General features: G+C 42.7%; 1 protein-coding gene across 1 annotated transcript in view; it reads left to right on the top strand.

Moving 5' to 3' along the window:
- The first annotated feature begins 1,305 nt into the window (after positions 1-1,305).
- Positions 1,306-12,533, top strand: part of LOC109891640 (disks large-associated protein 4-like) — a 221,173-nt gene continuing 209,945 nt past the window's right edge. Inside the window, exon 1 of the mRNA XM_031825626.1 lies at positions 1,306-1,686. The gene's annotated coding sequence lies outside the window, so the exon portion shown is untranslated. The remainder of the gene's footprint in view (positions 1,687-12,533) is intronic.

The following is a 12,533-nucleotide window of genomic DNA, read 5'->3' as shown; positions in this document are numbered from 1 at the left end:
ACCCCCACTCCAAACCCCAACCCCTCTCCAGACCCCACCCCTCTCTGCATAATTAGTATTTTATTTTAGTATTTCGTATTTTATTAGGATCTCCTGCTAAAGTAGCAGCTGCTCTTCCTGGAGTCCACACAAAACATCAAAGATCTATTATTAGACAGGCAGTGGTGGAAAAAGTAAACAATTGTCATACTTGAGTAAAAAACATTTGCTTCCCATGCCAATTCAGCCCTTGAATTGAATTGATTCAGAGCGAGAGTAAAAGAGAGAGAGAGAGCGTGTTTGGAGGAGGGGCAGAGAGGTCAGATATTGTTTTTAAGAAGAAAAACACAGTGAATATATTACAAAGCCTTTCTTTTGCCGTCCTTGACCTCATGTAGGGAGCACTTGACAAAACCCACGGTTGAAAACCAGTGCTGTAAAGTATTTAAGTAAAATTACTTTAAAGTACTACTTAAGTCATTTTGGGGGGTATCTGTACTTTATTTTCAGAGTTGGGGAGTAACGGATTACATGTAAGGGATTACAAAGAAACAGTAACTGTAATCCGTTACGTTGCCAGCAAAAATATCAGATTACAGATACTTTCGAAAAACTAGATGATTACTCTAAGGATTACTTATAAATTCAGAAAGGATGTTTGCGGGAAACAATCTTTGACACTTGAATGGAAAGAGTGCTCAAAGCTGTTATGAAGGCAAAGGGAGGCTACTTTGAAGAATCTCAAATATAAAATCTATTTTGGTTTGTTTAACATTTTTTTGGTTACTACATGATTTGATATGTGCTATTGCATAGTTTTGATGTATTCCCTATTATTCTACAATGTATAAATAGTAAAAAATAAAGAACACCCCTGGAATGAGTAGGTGTGTCCAAACTATTGACTGGTACTTTATATCCATTAATTCTTGAAGAATATAACTTAGAAATGCCTCATGAGTTTAGTTCAACTGTCACACTCCGTGAGAACCCAAAATGTTATTTCTTGCAAATTCATTCATAATCCTCAAACCTCATGCAAATCACCGATCAAAGCAACCTGCTCCAGTGCTTTCCATGGTACTGATTTGAATCTCTCTCTCTCTCTCTCTCTCTCTCTCTCTCTCTCTCTCTCTCTCTCTCTCTCTCTAACTGCCCCCCCCTCTCTCTCTCTCTAACCCCCCCCCCCTCTCTCTCTCTAACTCCCCCCCCCCTCTCTCTCTCTAACTCTCTCTCTCTCTCTCTCTAACCCCCCCCTCTCTCTCTAACTCTCTCCCCCCCACTCTCTTTCTCTCTCTCTCTCGGTTTCCCAAGTGGCATGAGAGCGTTGCAGCATCTCTGCCTCGCCTGCCTGCCTGGCCTCACAGAGCCCCTGTCTCGGCAGTCTCCCTAATGCAAACGTATATGAACTGCTCAGTAATGGGGATCGCTGTGAACCTTGGCGCTTGCATTTCCTCTAAACGGAGAGAGACGGACGAATAACAGACTCGACATCGGTAAAGTGTGCTATTTAAAAACTGGAGCACTGCGTTCGTTTATTATATTTGTGTTTATAACCGTTTTTATTTATTCTCAAAACGTTGCTGCCGGTCTTCAAAATATAGCCCGATTAGGAAGTTCTCGTCAATAAAAGGAGGATAATCGCACATCAAGTCTAGTTCAATCTTTTTCCAGACCGATTGAATAGCCGATTTGAGGACTCCGAAGGTAAGATTTGAAAAACGGATTAATGAATTGTGTTATGATGTTTACATGGGCGTTTGTAGTTTAAGCTAATTAACTAAATAAATAACCAAACCCATGGCACATGACATACATGTTTAGATGTGTCATTCAGCGACTGCATAAGTGGTTGGCATCAATTTATTTCTACTGTAGTCGATGGTGGTTTTAATCATAGTTTAAAAAAAAATATATATATATATATATGTGCATTAGGCTACTGGAATGAATTGATGCTGGTTGGCAGGCGATTTAAAAAAAACAGGTTTATTTCAGCCGCTTGTGTGGCATGACATTTAGGCCAAGTCGTTTTGTCCATTAACAGAGCTTTTCAAGATTGATTTAAAGCAATAACCTCACTATTCAATTGAACAAATAATAGTAGTAGCCTAATAATGTTGAACATAGAGTCTTTTCCTTTGGCGATAGAGGGGGCTTTGAGGAAGAAATTGAGAAATTGAGAAAGAAAAAGTGTCGTATTAGGAATTCTTGGAGATATATTTCTCCATGTTGTTGAGCCAAGTCAAAAGCAGGTTTGGTTTCTTTGAAGGTAAGAAGAGACGCAACACTAAATATCAACATTGACCCTTGCAGTAGCCTAGTCCGTGGTTTTTGACTTGGCCTATGTGTTGTTTTGCACACCTTGGAGAAAATGACGCGTTGCACTATTCGGATGGAACCACTTTTCAGAAAGCTTAGACGTTAAAAATAGAGCGTACCGCTCACTGGGTTGTTATGTGGCAGTGATGTGACTCTTGTTAACAATGCGTGTCTGCGTCCAACACCTTTGAGTCGGCTTTGGGCTAGAGCACCATAATGTCCAACTACTTTGAAGTTTGACGCTAGCTTGTATTGCCTTATTATATGTATTTGTCAGTGACAGAGAACGGTAGTAGCCACCGATTCTCCCACCCTCAGAGTATGAGGGTCTGGTGGGGATGTAGAGTTGTTGACATGCTGCAGGAGGAATATTGATGGTCCAATATTGGCAAGTAATATGTTTTGATGATATGGTAACAACTGCAGACTGCTGATTCTTAAGACTACATTCTTATCATACTATGACGAAATGGTCAGCAGCTCTACTTCAGCGTTGGCGAGAAATTAGCTATTGAACTTCACATGGACCTATTGAACACTTGGAACCTGCCAGGAAACAACCCCCTCGTCCTTACCTTAGCGCTTAGACCCTACCAACTTAATAAACATTATTTCCTCGTGAACTGACGTGAAATATCAAATCAAATCAAATCAAATTTATTTATATAGCCCTTCGTACATCAGCTGATATCTCAAAGTGCTGTACAGAAACCCAGCCTAAAACCCCAAACAGCAAGCAATGCAGGTGGAGAAGCACGGTGGCTAGGAAAAACTCCCTAGAAAGGCCAATACCTAGGAAGAAACCTAGAGAGGAACCAGGCTATGTGGGGTGGCCAGTCCTCTTCTGGCTGTGCCGGGTGGAGATTATAACAGAACATGGTCAAGATGTTCAATGTTCATAAATGACCAGCATGGTCGAATAATAATAAGGCAGAACAGTTGAAACTAGAGCAGCAGCACAGTCAGGTGGAAGTTGAAACTGGAGCAGCAGCATGGCCAGGTAGACTGGGGACAGCAAGGAGTCATCATGTCAGGTAGTCCTGGGGCATGGTCCTAGGGCTCAGGTCAGTTGAAACTGGAACAGCAGCATGGCCAGGTGGACTGGGGACAGCAAGGAGTCATCATGTCAGGTAGTCCTGGGGCATGGTCCTAGGGCTCAGGTCCTCCGAGAGAGAGAAAGAGAGAGAGAAGGAGAGAATTAGAGAACGCACACTTAGATTCACACAGGACACCGAATAGGACAGGAGAAGTACTCCAGATATAACAAACTGACCCCAGCCCCCCGACACATAAACTACTGCAGCATAAATACTGGAGGCTGAACTGACATCTGACATCTGACATCTGTGCCCAGCGGGTAGTTGCTTCATGTTGATCTGAACTAGAATTCTAGATATAAGCAATATTGGAGCTCCTACCTGCCGTCTGATAGGGGATATGGAATTGTTGCATATTACTTATGCCTATCCAGTTTAGATCTACAAAGTGCCTATGGACAGAGGCAGGGCTTGTAGGCCTTGGCCTAGGGTTTGTTCCTGAAAGGGAGCAATGATGACTCGTCTTACTAGAAATGATGACCATGTCCTCTCTCTGGTGAAGACTAATTATAGAGTCATTTATACTACGAGCCAAAATGAGTCACTGCATCTAATTCACAGTGACAGACACACCACGTGCTGGGCCAAAGATAGACCGTTAATCAAAATAAATCAATAGCATTTTCCCGCACCCTTTATTCATATGTTGTCCATAATGGCCAGTCGACTTCGGCAACTCTTCCTTTACTGTGAGGTTGTCATGAGGATAAGAGTTATGTTTTGCCCTGAAAGGTAAGTGCGCCATAATGTGCCAGACCACAGTATTAGGTAAATGTGACTTTCATGCCATCAAATTAACACCAGGTTTAGCGCCCTTTGAACAGTTTTTTTGTGTGACCTCAATAGCATGGCCTAACTGCATTAGTGTCCTCAATTTGTTTCAGTTAGAAAAAATGGGGAAAAGGTGAAGAGCTGCCAGGGTATGGGCGTTCGCAGCCAGTTTGGAGTCCCTCTCCTCTCTCGTTTTCACATTCTCTCACTCACTCTCATTTTCACGCTCTCACCCTCTTTCTCTTTAGCTCATATGCACTTACTCATGTCATGTTCGCCAGTTTCTCTCATCTTCCACACACGCAAGCACGCACGCACGCACACACACACACACACACACACACACACACACACACACACACACACACACACACACACACACACACACACACACACACACACACACACACACACACACAGATGGATAGAGCCCTGTTTTAAAATACTTATTTTAAGCTGTTGATTGTTGATGTTTATATCACACTAATTCTTTGTATGTGAATTCAGCCCCTAAATGTTTCTTTATGTATGGCCTGTCTCAAACCCTGTGGCCCATTCTTATATAAAACCTATATACAACTCCAGTAGTTTTACAGTAACCTACGTAATGCTACGTAATACGTAATACTACGTAAAAATGAAACTGATATCTAATTTCTCCTAACCCCAGGAGTATACAAAGGGTAAGTCATTGCTTTTTAGTCTATTTGCGCATAGAGGCTGGGTTAACAGGATAATATAATATTATGGCAGGGGTAGGACAAGCATTATGTATAGCCAACACTGTAATGAATATCTGCAGAGATGAAGGTGTGCATTCCAGTTCTCAGACGGACCGCTAGATTACACCATGTTACATCAACGAGAAAAATGAGAATTCTGAGAATGAGAGAAAAACAAATACGAAGAAAATTCAGGGCTTCCGCTCCCCCAAGATAGCTTTGGCAAAGATTCTCAGCCTTTTCTTGTGAGCTGGTAGATTCCGAAAGCATCTTTATTGACTTTGGGTGCATCCATTGCAAAGCTATGGTTGTGAATGAGTTATTATGGCTGTCTGACAAGAGAAGGAAACGAGAGAAAGAATGTGGATGTCATTGTATTGACTTCCCGGGCTGAGGTATGGGGAGAGAGGGGGGAAGCAAGCACAGGAGAACGCACACATGAATACTCTACAGCATCAGTGGGTATGCTTTGAAGTTTAAGCTTCCACAAACAGACAAAGTAGCAGCTGTCATCCCTCTCTGCTTTGGTGCTTAACATAGGCCTAGTATCTGCAGAGACAAAAAGGCAAACCTCACATTCATATCAACATGTGTGCTTTGTTTTGGTGTAAAATCTCCTTTCAGCAAAGCTATAACCTATAAGGAACATAGCTTTGCTTTGTTTGCCTTCAAACTAGGTCCTGCAAGGGTGATACATTTTTCCTCGATTAAGAGCAAAAACAGTCGCAGGACTTTAAATGACCTTCTTCAGCTTTCGCCACGTCTCTGGTTTGTCAAAAGTGTGAATAATTTACTCTGTGAAAATGTCAAACAGCTCCTCTCCGTATGCCAGAAGATGTTTGGGTTTTTAAAAGTCAGCCACAGACATTACAGCACTGACAGAGGGCTCTGTTAGAAACAGCTAGCTCAGATTCTAATTAGACAGTGGCAATGCAACAGGGATCAACAAAGAATATTGAAAATTAAGTGGATGTGGATGTTGCACAGCGATAGTTTATAATGAACAGAAATAATCAGCAGTCTGATAACTACAAGAGGACACTGATTGCCAGGAAGGCAAATGTGAATTTCATTGAGCTTTTTTCCTAAACGTTGTAGTTAGCTGTCATTGAATATCTTGTTGGTGATAGAGCATTTCATTCATGCGATGGCAAGAAAATGTATATTGTACCCTTAAAATGATCACTGTCGTTGTAACTTTTCTTCATTTTCAAGGGCTGTTCTTTTCAAACTATTTTCAATGCTTTGGAGAAATAGCATTGTAGGCCATCTTCTCAAGGTCTGTCTTCATGTGAAATATACTTTGTTACGGTACACTCTTAGAAAAAAGGGTTCCAAAAGGGTTCTTCGACTGTCCCTGTAGGAGAAGCCTTTGTGGTTCCAGGTAGAACCCTTTTTGGTTCCTGGTAAAACCCTTTTGAGTTTCATGTAGAACCATTTCTGGAAAGGGTTCTACAAGGAACCCAAAAGGGTTCTACCTGGAACCAAAAGGGCTTTACCTGGAACCAAAAAGGGTTCTTCAAAGGGTTCTCCTATGGAGACAGCCGAATAACCTTTTTACGTTCTAGATAGCCCCTGTTTTTATAGACGTGTAGCATGAAGTGCTTTAAAGGCCTTTCATTGTGTGTGGACATCTAATGCACATAGACACATACAGATATGACATGAACAGGTTGACTGTCTGTCTGCCTCTGCAGTGCACAGCTCTGGTCCTCGAGAGCCAAAGTCCTGCAAAATGTTTGTCCTTGCCTTAGGAACTTAATTTATCCCTGAGAAACCAGGTGAGTAGACTAGCCAAACCAGTATAGCATCCAACGATCAAACAACTGAAAACCAGCAGGTCTCCAGAACTGATAACAAGCAGAACTGCAGAACTGAAAACCAGCAGGACTGCAGAACTGAAAACCAGCAGGACTGCAGAACTGAAACCCATCAGGACTGCAGAATTGAAACCCATCAGGACTGCAGAACTGAAACCCATCAGGACTGCAGAACTGAAAACCCATCAGGACTGCAGAACTGAAACACATCAGGACTGCAGAACTGAAAACCAGCAGGACTGCAGAACTGAAAACCAGCAGGACTGCAGAACTGAAAACCAGCAGGACTGCAGAATTGAAAACCAGTAGGACTGCAGAACTGAAAACCAGTAGGACTGCAGAACTGAAAACCAGTAGGACTGCAGAACTGAAAACCAGCAGGACTGCAGAATTGAAAACCAGCAGGACTGCAGAACTGAAAACCAGCAGGACTGCAGAACTGAAACCCAGCAGGACTGCAGAACTGAAAACCAGTAGGACTGCAGAACTGAAAACTAGCCGGACTGCAGAACACAAGTGGTGGTATGTGCACCCCTGCCTCGTTCTTCTGGGGGTTCTTTCCCAAACGTATTAAATTGGACTGCAGTCCCGTTGTCTCTTCTCCGACCTTCTCCCTCTCTGAGTCTTCTCCTGAGTTTCAGTGGTATTGAAATGTGGGGACGGAATGGGAAGAATTAGTAAGAGATTCTTGACATCAATAAAGTACTCCCCACTCATCCCAACCCGAAGCAATACGCCTCTAATTAAAATGTCCGTCTTCCCCAAGCTGCTTAGTCACGAGCTGCTTAGTCACGGTCACTAAGGCTTCAAGTAACCTGCCAGGCAGACGCGAGCCACCCTTCTCGGGGAAACAAGACTGGCATGATGCCCAAACTCATGGCATGGCAGGGGGTTAGTCTAAGTCGCTCTGCTGAGGCAGTTGTTATTCTACACACAGCAAGTACAGGTTTCAGGTTGAAGCGGTGCAAGCGAGCGATAAGGCTGTGTTGCCGCTAACTGTTGTTTGAAAGTGTGGACAAGGGTTGTTGTTACATTTTAGTTATATATGTAGGTGTTATCATAGTGTTAGACTTGTTAAACTCTGTGTGAGTTCTTGTTGTTTTGGATTTTTCAGGATTATTAGCCAGAGGCAGTGGAGAGAGACAGGAAAGTAAGGAGGAGAGATGGCGTGCTAGAAAGGCAGTGGCATTAACTGCTAGACCACCACAGGTCATATACTTCATGTGAGTTAATGTATCATATGTATTGCGTGAACGATACAAGACTGTGAAAATGGTTACATGGAGGGTAACCAACACTATTCAATTATCTTCTCTCTGTACATAATATAGTAATTGCTGCTAATATGATTTATACACTACATAAACTGACACTGGCTTTAAGCTGTGTTTTTTCCCCCCCACAATTCTATGGTTTATTCTCAACGGAAAGCTAACGTTAAAAAAAGGCAATTGTTCAGTATTCCAACTCTCTGCTAATGACTGTATGTGTTATGCTTCAACACCCACCTTAGGTCTAACAACCGTCTGTTGCCTCCTGAGAAATTGAAGGTCCACTTTGCATAGCCTTATACATGACTCCATTTCACCATGGATCAACATCCTATCACACAATATTATAATCAGCCGACAGAAAATATGTATCCTGTACCATGCTGTATCTCTAGGACCTCCCATCCCCATTTGGCCCTCGTAACCCCATGATGAGAAGCCTCAGTCTGCATCTGTACTGACCTGGGTTCAACTACTTTTTTTTTTCTTCTTTTTTTTGTGTGAATTTGACCCCTTTTTCTCCCAAATTTCATGGTATCCAATTGTTTTTTAGTAGCTACTATCTTGTTTCATCGCTACAACTTGTGTGTGTGTGTGTGTGTGTGTGTGTGTGTGCGCATGCGCTGTGTGTATGAGTCTGTGTGCGTGTGGGAGAAGGAGGAGGAAGCCGGTGGGACTGGATGTGATGGAGGCAGTGCTACAGTATGTATGTGTTACACAGGATGATTGCTTGGGCTATAGAGCCTATCAGATCCCCAATCATTGACAGCTCAGCAGAGACTTTTGCAACTGGCCTATTCAACGTTTCCTAACGTGTCCTAATGTCCACACTAGCATTAGTATGTGTAGCAGATGAGGAGGGCAGCTTCAGGAGGGCGGTCAAGTGTGTTTGCGTGGGGGGAGCCTGAGGCTTTCTGAGCTTAGAGTATTGACTGGATTCAAAGGGAAGTAGGTGTATTGTAATCAAGGTCGAGAGAATGTTCACCTGAAAGCTTTGTGAAGAGAGTGAACATTGAACACAGCATAGCGGACCTTCTTCCATCCCTCCCTCCCTCCCTCCGTCCCGCCCTCTTTCCTTCCTTCCTTCCTTCCTTCCTTCCTTCCTTCCTTCCTTCCTTCCTTCCTTCCTTCCTTCCTTCCTTCTCTTCCTCCCTCCCTCCCTCCCTCCCTCCTTCCCTCCCTCCCTCCCTAGATTGAGAATAATTTTTGGAGGTTCGACAATGGCCTCTTTAACTCAGAGCAGTGACAAATAGAGACACCAGAGATAGAGAGAAAGTGAACGAGAGAGAGAGAGAGAGAGATACAGAGGGAGGTATTGATGAAAGGGGGAGAGATAGGCAGAGTGAGGCAGACAGAGAGGAAGAACAAACACCTCTCGCTCTCTTCCGAGAGCTGTTCATTTGTCCCCACTTCACCCCGTCAATACAACACCCGTAGAATCCATTTTCACAAGTCACTGTGCCACATCACCCCCATACAAGATAGGCTACGGTAATGTGGGCATTTCCTTCTAAAGCCTATCTGTTCCCTGTTGGCACTCTCTCCAACTCTCTCCTTCTGTTTTTCTACCTCCCTCTCATACTCTGATCTCTCTTTCTCACTACATCCCGCACTCTCTCCCCATACCTAAGACCTACCTCTCTCTGAATGGCCTCAATCAAACCGCTTGCCTTCCTAGTGTGAATGATAGCCTAGCCGCTAGCCAGCCGGCCTGTTTCTGGCACTCTCTCTAATGGAGATAAAATGGCCGTCTCTCGACAGATGCATCTCTGTGAGGTGCTGGTCGAGCTCCCGGCCGCTCAATCATAACAGTGAACCTGGGAACTGCAGTGAGTAAAGGTCTTTGTCTTGTGTTTTCATGATAGAATGTGTTATGGTGTCAAAGGTGAGACAGGTGAGATATACTGTACTGTAGGTCTAATGTGCAGCCTGCTTATTGGATAACTCCAGGGAGGTAGTGGTAAAAAAGGACGGGAAACATTTATTGCCAGTAAAGATAAACATTATCGGTAGCATTAACGGTAGCACAAATTTAGCATAATAGTGCAAAAAAATGTTACTCACAGGAATTTTCAAGTGTTTGTCAACTGTACATCCCCTGGTTAAATCAGTGATGGAAAAAAAATGGAATTCTTAACAGAGCATTAGCTCAAATCCGAGGACACAGGTATCTATCCCTCTCGTAAGGAGATTAAATAATTGTTGGAGAATTAGACCGAGACCTTCTTGCTTCTCAATTTACTAAAAGGCTTCATTGTAATACGTGTTCCCTGGTGTGTATCTGGATAAGAAATTAAATGAAAGAGATATGCTCTGCTTTACTTGTTCCTCTGTCGTCTATGTTCAATCCAGTTGTTATGTGAACACTGGCACGGTAATCATCTCTCCCCATTGAGGTGAACAGAATCAATTTAACCGACGGTGTCTGTGACTAGAATACTGTATTCTGACTTCGGATTAGGCTGTTGAGCATATGAGATGGAGTCATCAAAGCTCGTTTCTGACTCTCAATTATTGTGTTGCAGCCTTACAGTCAAGGGCCCTATAAGGAATGCATAGCAAGCATAGCATAGCATAGCATAGCATTACAGTTCACAATACCTTTCAATTCATGCTTATTACATGATTACATTATAATTATGAATTCTTTATCTCTGCATTTAGTTGTACAGTAATGAAATGATTTTGGGTTTCCTGTTTGACAGTCCAAGAGCATGCCTACTTTACTGATGTGTGTGTGATGTTCAGACCTGGGTTCAAATACTATTTGAAACCATTTCAAATACAATATCTGTGGTTGAATGAGCTTGTCTGGGTTAATGGAACCACTCAGAATAGTCAAAATACTGCAAACTCCGCCCATACGGCATTTCAGGAACATTAAGTAAACGCTCAATGTAGATTTTAAATACTATTTGAACCCAGGTCTGTTAGTGTGACATTGTCCTTCCCGTGTTTTCCAGTGGAGCGGACACATTGTGTGTCCCTTCTAAGCTTGGTGTAGGATAAGCCCTGTAATTGCTTTGTTGTTGAAGATAGGTAGCTATAGAGCAATTATCCAGCACAAATTGCATATTAACTTCGACTTCATGCACCCGGAGAACAATAAAAACAATGTGGCACAATTAATAGCTTGACACCACTGAAGAAAACACAAGAGGAAAGAAATGAACACCTTGTCATGACTAGGTTTTCCATATTGTGTTGTACTGCACAGATTCCATGTGCATTTTCACTGTGTGTTTTTGTTGCTTTGATCATCCTGTCAAATTTTACCAGATGAAAGTTTATTCAGGAGCTTCAAAGATTGAAAGGTCTGTGTACGTGTGTTTGTGTGTGTGTGTGTGTGTGTTTCCTGGATCTAGCAAGTGGGTGAGATCCTTATTGTTGGACTCCTCTGTGGTGCTCTATGATTCATTAATGGCTCCTATCACTGAAAGAAGTTTACACAAAGCAGCGGGACATCCCCACACAGACAGAGAGACAGAGGGGGAAAGAGAGAGAAAGAGAGGGAGGGAGAGAGAGAGAGAGAGACGGAAAGACAGACAGACAGAGAGACAGAGGGGGAAAGAGAGAGAAAGAGAGAGAGAGAGAGAGAGAGAGAGAGAGAGACGGAAAGACAGACAGACACAGAGAGAGAGAGAGAGAGAGAGAGAGAGAGAGAGAGAGAAATAATGGTGTTCCAAAAAAGGTCCAGTCACCAGGACCACAAATACAAATTCCATCTAGACACCATTGCCCTAGAGCACACAAAAAACTAAACATACCACAGGTAACTTCCACAAAGCTGTGAATGATCTGGGAGACAAGGCAAGAAGGGCATTCTATGCCATCAACAGGAACATAAAATTCAACATACCAATTAGGATCTGGCTAAAAATACTTGAATCAGTCATAGAGCCCATTGCCCTTTATGGTTGTGAGGTCTGGGGTCCGCTCACCAACCAAGATTTCACAAAATGGGACAAACACCAAATTGAGACTCTGCATGCAGAATTCTGCAAAAATATCCTCAGTGTACAACGTAGAACACCAAATAATGCATGCAGATCTGAATTAGGCCGATACCCACTAATTATCAAAATCCAGAAAAGAGCCGTTAAATTCTACAACCACCTAAAAGGAAGCGATTCCCAAACCTTCCATAACAAAGCCATCACCTACAGAGAGATGAACCTGGAGAAGAGTCCCCTAAGCAAGCTGGTCCTGGGGCTCTGTTCACAAATACAAACACACCCACATTACACAGATCCACAAAGAATTTGAAAACAAACCCAATTTTGATAAACTCCCATATCTACTGGGTGAAATTCCACAGTGTGCCATCACAATAGCAAGATGTGTGACCTGTTGCCACAAGAAAACACTGTATATATACATAATATGACATTTGTAATATCTTTATTATTTTGAAACTTCTGTATGTATATTATCTACCTCACTTGCTTTGGCAATGTTAACACATGTTTCCCATGCCAATAAAGCCCCTTGAATTGAATTGAATTGAGAACGAGAGAGGAGCGTCCGCCAGGTTCAGAAGGTAGCTGTCAC

The sequence above is a fragment of the Oncorhynchus kisutch genome, linkage group LG5 (assembly GCF_002021735.2).
Source record: "Oncorhynchus kisutch isolate 150728-3 linkage group LG5, Okis_V2, whole genome shotgun sequence".
NCBI lineage: Eukaryota > Metazoa > Chordata > Actinopteri > Salmoniformes > Salmonidae > Oncorhynchus > Oncorhynchus kisutch.
The sequence above is the reverse complement of the archived record's forward strand: the minus strand, read 5'-3'. Positions and strand labels throughout refer to the sequence as shown.